This window comes from Podarcis cretensis (assembly GCF_951804945.1).
Source record: "Podarcis cretensis genome assembly, chromosome: 5".
Taxonomy (NCBI): Eukaryota; Metazoa; Chordata; class Lepidosauria; order Squamata; family Lacertidae; genus Podarcis; species Podarcis cretensis.
The window spans coordinates 27,960,557-27,968,964 of NC_137174.1; positions in this window are offsets into that span (position 1 = coordinate 27,960,557).

The following is an 8,408-nucleotide window of genomic DNA, read 5'->3' on the forward strand; positions in this document are numbered from 1 at the left end:
GGCTGTTGGGCTTGGTGGTGAGGACTGGGTCCAGCACCACTGGTGCTGGCTTCTGCCACCTGGTCCTCCTGGCTGGTCTGTTGTGGTGTGCCAAGTGTCCTGGCCAATACTTGTGGCTGTGACATGCAAAGTAGCTGTAATGTTCAAAACTTTGGTAGTTGAGAACAAAAGAAGCAAGCCCAATCAGTTGTCCCCAGCACTTCAAGGTTTAGGAATCATTGTTAAAAGTTGAGACATTCCACTGAAGCTAGCAATATTAAAGCAGAAAAAGGTCTACTAGACCTCCTGCTGGTTATTAGGGATCATTGCAGTTTTCTCAGAAAGTTATACCCATAAACTTGTAGATCTGGAATGTCCTCCCCAATTAGGTGAGTGTTAGAAAATGTCTACTTCAGAAGCATGCTTTAATGAACACGAGCTTCCAAATGCAATACTAAAGCATGGACAACCCCTACTGTAAGAACCTTAACAGAAGTATAACTATAGAGGGAGAAAAGAAAAAAGAATAGAGAATAAATATTTCAGTATCTAACAAGTATCCCTTCCTCAACATCTCCAGTTCTAAATCTGTGATAAGCCATTGTGCTTGTTGACAGACGGAATGAATCAAAATAATAAAGTGAACAGAAAATTATATTGCTGTCAATAATTTAATTTGCACCAAACAGCATTTTGACAAGGTAACTGTTATATATGATGCCACGTTGGGTATAATATTTGGAGAATGTATTATGGAAAGTCAGCATCCGACTAGTAGAATCAACTTATATAATAATAACTGTCATAGAATCTTTAGTTACATAGTAATTCGACTTTAATTGTCTACTGTAGAGGAATTATTGTTGAAGCTATTTCCAATAGTTAATAATCTCGGCATTTTCATTAGAAAATGTGGTTTCAAAGCCATTGCGGCTTACGTGGCCCCCTGAAATTCTCAACCTCCTGCTTTTTGCACCAAAGTCTGCTTTTAGGCATTTTGTTTGAATGGTGATAAATCCTAGAACTGTTTCCACTGAATCTGTTGGTGGCAAAAATGGCAAAGAGGAAGCAAGCTGTTGCCTACCAAGGAGACCCCTTGCTACAGCATATTGTTAGCCTTTCACAGGGATAGGAAAGTTGTGACTCACCAGATGTTGTCTAAGTCCCATCAAGCCCCAGCCAGGATGGCAGGGATGATGGGATATATAGTCCAATAGCATTTGGGGGTTCACAGATTCCCCATCCCATCCTAAATTCCCAAGACTTAGGAACCTACGAAGCTGCCTTATATTGAGTCAGAACATTGGTCTGTCTAGCTCAGTATTGTCTACACCAGACTTTCCCAAACTTCGGTCTCCAGCTGTTTTTGGACTATAACTCCCACCATCCCTAGCTACCAGGACCAGTGGTTGGGGATGATGGGTATTGTAGTCCAAAGACAGCTGGAGACTCAAGTTTGGGAAATCCAGGTCTACACTGACTGGCAGTGGCTCTCCAGGGTTGCATCTGGGAGCTTCTATGTGCAAGGTAGATGCTCTGTACCTCCCCCATTTTGCTAAATGATAAGGGTGATATTCCTTGGCATTCAGCTGTGTGAGGTCCTGTACTCACATACCGTGGTGTAAACTTCACCGAAATCAGTGGGATTTCATAGAATCAAAACCATAGAGCTAGAAGGGACCACAAGGGTCATCAAGTCCAACCCTCATGTACTGGATTGCGCTGTTGGCCTTCCAAATCATCAGATGACCGATGTGTTCAATGGGCTCATGCTCTAGTAACTAAGGTTAGGGCATCAGGGGGAAAGCTCAATCAATGGTGCTTCATATGGAAACATACTGAAATTTTTATAAATTCGTCAGTACAAGTGGGACGTGCACAAGAATGCTCCAGGGCCAATGGAGTGCTCCTGGTCAGGGTTCCTTTCAGCCAGCCAAGAGTTGCTGGGAGACTTGTCAGGACCAGAGAGGAGGAAAAGCTGGAGAAATCTCCACTGCCCTGGAGAATTTACAGCCATATGTGCAACAGTCATCTCAATTCAGGTCATTTACCAACAATTGGCTACCGTACCTTAAATATGTACTAATGAGATGCAAAATTTGTAATTTTTATAAAGTGGAAAAAGGAAAAAAGATTGTAGGTATTTGAGGCTGGTATTTCATTGCCCTCCGCACCCCCAGAGAATTCCCTGTTAAAAAACACTAATACTAATAATAAGGATAGGGTTTGATAAGCGATCAGAAAGCGCTGTTAGAAGCTGCCGTTCATTCACATCGTCCTGCAGGTGCAAGCTAATCTAGAATTGCTCATCTTCATGCTCCGTTTCCCCTGGTTGACTTCCCTGGCCATCCAGGTTGCTCTTCATGATCCCTTCGGGATTCACACCCACTTCGTTCGGAGGCATTCCAATGTATCTGTGATGTCAGCAGCTCTTGGGCAACTGCCACCGGCCCACACATTTCCTCTACAAAGGAAGGATGCTAAGATTCTTAGCCGTTGCCTTTCAAGTATACCATGAACAAATCTGCCACAAAGAACTTTGTTCTGGCTCTCTTTTTTTCTCCTCTGTAAAGACTGGAAACAAATGGGAATTCATTCTCACACTTTTTCTTTTCTTTTCTTCTTTCTTTCTTTTTATTTTCCTTTTTATTTTCCTTTTTTTTTAAAAAAAAAAAAAAGGCTCTACTGCCAGCAATAAACATGAGTGAAGTTTTTGTATGGTAGGCAGCTTCTGCCACACAAAGGGAAATTAATGCTGGTGATGTAATTAGGTCTTAACATCTATGGCCCCGATCCAGATAAATTTTATAAAGATGTGTAGCTCAATCATACTAGCTTGGAAGTAAACCCCAAGCCACCAAAACATCAAATTTGAACCTGCTGGTGGGTGAAGCCTTGCTGGCAGACCGTGAGCTGGAAGTTCCCACTCTGGTCTGTCAGCAACGGATAAAAGCCGGTTACTCTGGGCACCTTCAGCACAGTTGTCAGAAGAACAAACCCTCCCTCCCTTCATACTCTTATAATTGTTTAGTTTGACATTTTGTTGCATTTTAGGCCACTTGCTTCTTATGAAATTTAACCAGGGTTGTGTATTTGACCATGTTTTGCTTCATTCTCGAGGTAGCTTCTTAACCACGTTTGCTTCCTTTGTACTATCTGACCTTGCTATGGTTGCCGATGATTGCCATATTCAGAGCTGGGAAGGAATTTGCCTGCAGACCGATTGGCCTGTCTGGAGGTTTTGCCTTCCTCGTAGCAAATGCCACAACTTTTGGCAGTTCAGGTTTTGGGTGGAATCCTAGTCGACAAGCTTTGGGATGAAGCAGTGCATCACCCAGACCAAACCAGCAATGTATTCAGGGTACCCTTTTAGAGGGGTGTCAGTGCAAGTCTCTGTCCAGAAGCCAAGCGGGGGCAGACAGGCCATAGAACTTCCAGTGGTGGCCTGAGGATGACTACCTTATTAGACTGGCATCTTCAGGAAGCCATAATCCTGGACAAGACTCTGAAAAAAGTTGCAGCCCTCTGCCAGGAGGCTGAAATTGGAGATACACCCAGTGCCTGAGTTAAAATTCACCTACATCTGGAATCAATAAAGTTGTGGCCATTTTAAACCCAGATTGTTGTCTGCTTGAGCTTATTCATTACGCCTTAGCTAAAGACACTGCACAGGGGTGGGGTGCTGCGTCTGGGGTTGCAATTGTGTGCCTTGCCTCACACAAGCATAAATGTTTATCACGAGTACCAACCTACTGCCAGATACAACCACACTTTTATCTCCGTTAAGACTTACAGTCAAGGCAACAAAGAATTGATCAACAGTGCAGTCCTATACACGTCTACTCAGAGGTACATCTCACTGGGTTAAATGGAACTTTTTACCCAGGTAAGTGTATGCAGCCTAAGTATTATCACTACCCATTATTCTTGCGCATGCAAACAATTCTGCCCAGGCGCTTCTCTTCTTCAGTAGTGCCATGTTTTAATTTGCTTTAAATAATATTACTTTGTCTCACTGACTGCTGCAGTTTTACAGTAAGCAGAGCGAAACAAGCTTGGCAAGCCAGGGAGGGCCTCTGTTTCTGATTACAAAGCAAGAAAACATGAAGTACACTAGATGGAACAGTGATGGTACCTGATAACATTAGGAGTGGAACGCACTGATCAGCTTCACAGAAATCAAAGGCCATATAGGCAGCTTGTTCCTCAGTGGGCTGTAGCATCTGTGCAGGGAACCCTTAGCTGGCACTTCTGTGTTTTGGCAGAGCGCCTTGCACCATTAGGCCTTACCTCTCAACCGGATCCTCCTTCGCCTTGCACACACACACACTTCTAAAGTTTGTCATGCTGTGCTGCTTTCCTTGTGCACAGGGGGCGCTTTCAGACTGCAGTTTCTTTTCAGGTGAGATCCAATTGCAACCTGGGAAATTCAGGTTGCACAGTTAGAGCTGAATGGGAAGCCATGTGCAATGAACCTGCTTCCCCCAAAGATCGAACTTTTCGCAGTAAGGAAAGTGAGGGGGAAAGGCAGTGGGGAAGTGTAAGGGAACACTTGCTTTGATGCCATGTCATCTGATCTCCCCAGGAGCAAATCAGAAGGATTGTTTGTTGAATAGCTTTGTCTAATCTCCCTGCAAACAAATCAGGATGAGTACTCAAAAAACAAGTCATCTGGAAGCGCCTAAGGACTATTAAATCAGGGTAGGAAAACTTCAGAATTACCATACAAGATCCACAGTATTTTTTAACCAGAACCCAAGATCTGTAGAGATAAGCGATTCTTCCCTCCAAGTGTCTTGTCACAGCAGGCTTCTGTGTCAACAGACCCCTTCCTACTCAGATGAGCTCAGCCAGACAGCTCCTCGTTGATGCAACAGAGGCAGCCAAGCCAGCCTTCCTTGTTGCCTTCACTGATACAAAGCACTATAATGTGTTCTAGCATAAATTCAGTCATCTTCACAGTGAGTGTTATGCCATCTGCATTCCAGCCATCATCTAGTCTGCCTCACTGCCTGGAGCTCCACAGAGAACCATGGAACAGCCTGGGCTCCATAGTGCTGGAGAAGGTGCTCAGGAGTCATTGCTTCAGTGGCCCAATATGTCTTGCCATTCCACAGTGACACCAAGGCCTCAACCATTTCTGGCTATCAAATCCTCAGAAAATTCAGGAATCCTCGGGGGGAGGCGTACAGGGGTAGTTGGGTAGTTGCCCTGGGTGCAAAATTCTTAGGGGCACAAAATTTCAACACCTGGTGCTGCCTCAGTGCAGCTGCGTGCTTCCATGGCTTCTCCATGCGAACCAGGAAGTAACGTCTCTAGACAATGGAACAACTCTTCTTATCTCTGTGGTTGCGATCTCCTGGGTGATGCAAATACCATTAGCAAGTTGAATGTGCATGCATACTTGGTCTGTTTCTTTCCCTTGCTCCCACCTACCCCACCTGACAGCCCCGGGCACTGGCAACCCACGCTACACCACTGGTGTAACAGAGGTCTCTCTACTTGTGATTCCCAGCAAGCAACTTTAATTCAGAGGCATCCTGCCTCCAACAGGGGAATTAGAACATAACTATCAGTTCTAGTAGTCATACCTCCATGGATTTGTCTAACCCTCTTGTAAAGTCGCCCAAAGCGATGGCCACTACTACATCTGGTGGGGGTGAATGCTATAGTTTAATTATGTCTCGTGTGAAGAAGTGCTTTGGAGAGTGGCAGATGGCTAAACTAAAGGCAGAAACTCACAGGGATATGGCAGCAGGACAAGGTGAGGCAGAATTTGTGCTGTCATTGCAAGGACGTTATGACCAATGTGAACACACACACCCCAGGAGGGAAAACCCTCCAATTTAGGTGCTGGGTGCACAACACATGTATACCTTCTTTAGAGGAAGATCTTCTAAGCTGGCTTTGTAGGGAAACAGCTGCCGCTTTGCTCAGTAACAACAAGCAGTTGTTTGATTGCTTTGACAGCCTATTTTACTCTCATGAATAGAACCACAGTCCCTAGAAGATAGCAGATTCCTTTTGATCTGTGGTTTCATAAGGTTTGGCCATTGACAAAAAAGTTTTCTAGTATTTTTGATCATGCTGGAGTTCAGGCTTGAAGCCAGTATGAAAGCAGTGAGGCTCGTCACTCAGAAGAATAAAGTAAAAATTCTCTCTTTTGCTGGTGAGTGACTGCTAGATAAAATAATGAACCTATTTATCACATGCATAACCCTTTAAAGCAGGAAATTAACTGAAGCAATAGTCATAAAGCTATCTCTAACTATTGGCCCATATTTAGAGGACCATGACCTTACCAGGAAGTTAGGTTGGCTATGGCAGGAATTGAATCCATACTGGATTTACTCTTTATGTCAGCGACGGTGAACAGAATCGAGCTGACGGGTCAGATCCCAAGCAAGACCCCACCCCCGCCATCGATGGGCCATTTTGACAGGTCAGTGGAGCCTCTCACCTCTTTGTAAGGTATTTTACTGTTGCAAACAAGAAAAACATTTTCTGTCAGGTAGGTAGGAGTGTCACCTGTTTAAATAAAATGGATGTAGTCAATAATCTGGGGGCTTAGTTTTAATCAATTGATTTATGAAAGCTGCCATCCTATGCCCACTTTTAGGGAGTAAGTCCCACGAAATTATTGGGACTTACTTCTGAAGTTAGCATGTGGACAGTGATGGCAGCAGTGAGGAAGAAGAGGAGCCCACCATGGACATCTTGTCTCTGGCCCTCAAAATCAGGAGCTGGTTTTTCTCAAATCACATGCTGTGGGGCAGCAGTCCTTGTTCTGATTGCTCCCACAGGGATGATGCAGGAGTCATCAAGGCGTGAGGGAAAGGGCTATTGTCAGTCATGCCTAAACAATGTCAGTAGTTCAAACCCCTGCAGGAGGAGGGATCTCTTATATGGCACTTCCTGCTTCGGGGCAACATTCGTGGGAGCAACTTTGGGAGGCGACCTCAAGAGAAAATGAAACAGCCCACATGGTTCCTAAGTAGTGACTGACAGTTTAACCTAGATTTAGAACCTTTCCAAAGAGGAAATGCCTTGATTAATGGCTCTGAGGGGACCGAAGCTTGCCTGTCTGTGAGCACATGCCACATTTTTTACACTAATAGTCCAAGCCAGAATAAATATTGCATCCATTTGTGTGGCCGGCCTTTGACAATGCGGCATTGGCTGGGTTAATTAGGAATACGTGTCAGACACAGATAATAGGGGAATCCCTTTCAACAATAACACGGCCAGAACTACCATAATGAGATCAATTGAACGAGCCTCCTGCTTTACGAGCGATATTAATTGCAGCCTTGTCACATAAGGCACAGTTTCCCATAAACTAAGTAAAACATAGGGAATTATACTTTGCTCAATCGCTCCCTCTTTCTGCCCCGTTACCCATTTGTTTGCAGGATCATGAATCTGTTTGCTCAAGATCCAAGTGAGAGAGCGCGTGTTTGCAATGCTTGAAGAACCATGGGAGTTGTCGTAATGCCATCTGCACCAAAAGCATTTCAGGCAAGGTTTTATCTCCAACTTTCCAACGTTTCCCCATTTTGATGAGATTGGTTTGTGTCAGGATGGGGGGGTTGGTTGGCCAGCTTCTCTAGTACTTGCCTGAATGCACCACTATGGGCTGAGATCCCTATTAAATGTTTAGCGCTTCTCCAATTTCAATTTGAGCAAAAATATCTTCACAAATGATTGGGGGAGGGGAGGAATCCAGAGATAGCTGGTGGTGGCATTTAACACCTTGGTGATATTAAAGTTCAAAGAGTTGTGTTGCTTGGCCAGTATTCTGTAGCCATTTTGGTGTGAGCAAAGTCTGGATGGGGTTCAACTAATTTTTAGCAGGCCCAGAACAAAGTCTTCTCACATAATGGGACCTTCCTCCTTCTCCCCATGAACCCCCTAAATGTGCAGTGGTACCTCAGGTTACAGACGCTTCAGGTTATAGACTCCGCTAACCCAAAAATAGTACCTCGGGTTAAGAACTTTGCTTCAGGATGTGAACAGAAATTGGGCGGTGGCAGTGGGAGGCCCCATTAGCTAAAGTGGTACCTCAGGTTAAGAACAGTTTCAGACTGGGCCTCTAGAACGAATTAAGTTCTTAACCCGAGGCACCACTGTACTTTGCTTGCCATATATTATGTATGTTGGCCCGAACCACTGTTTTTTTTTCCTCCTTGTGCTTATACTCTTCCATGGCAAGTTTTGGTTACTAGCCCTGCGGGGAGGGAACACCCCCCCCCCCCCCCCGCTTTTTGGAGTGCGCTGCCCTGCTCCCACACAGCTACCACCCTCCAAAGGATCCTTTTGTCTTTAGTGACTTGTGTCACACATACTAGCAAAGGATTCTGCTGCATGGCAATTAATCAAATGACTTGCTTCTAGCTTTGATCTGTATGAAACACTGGGCAGAGTAAGGG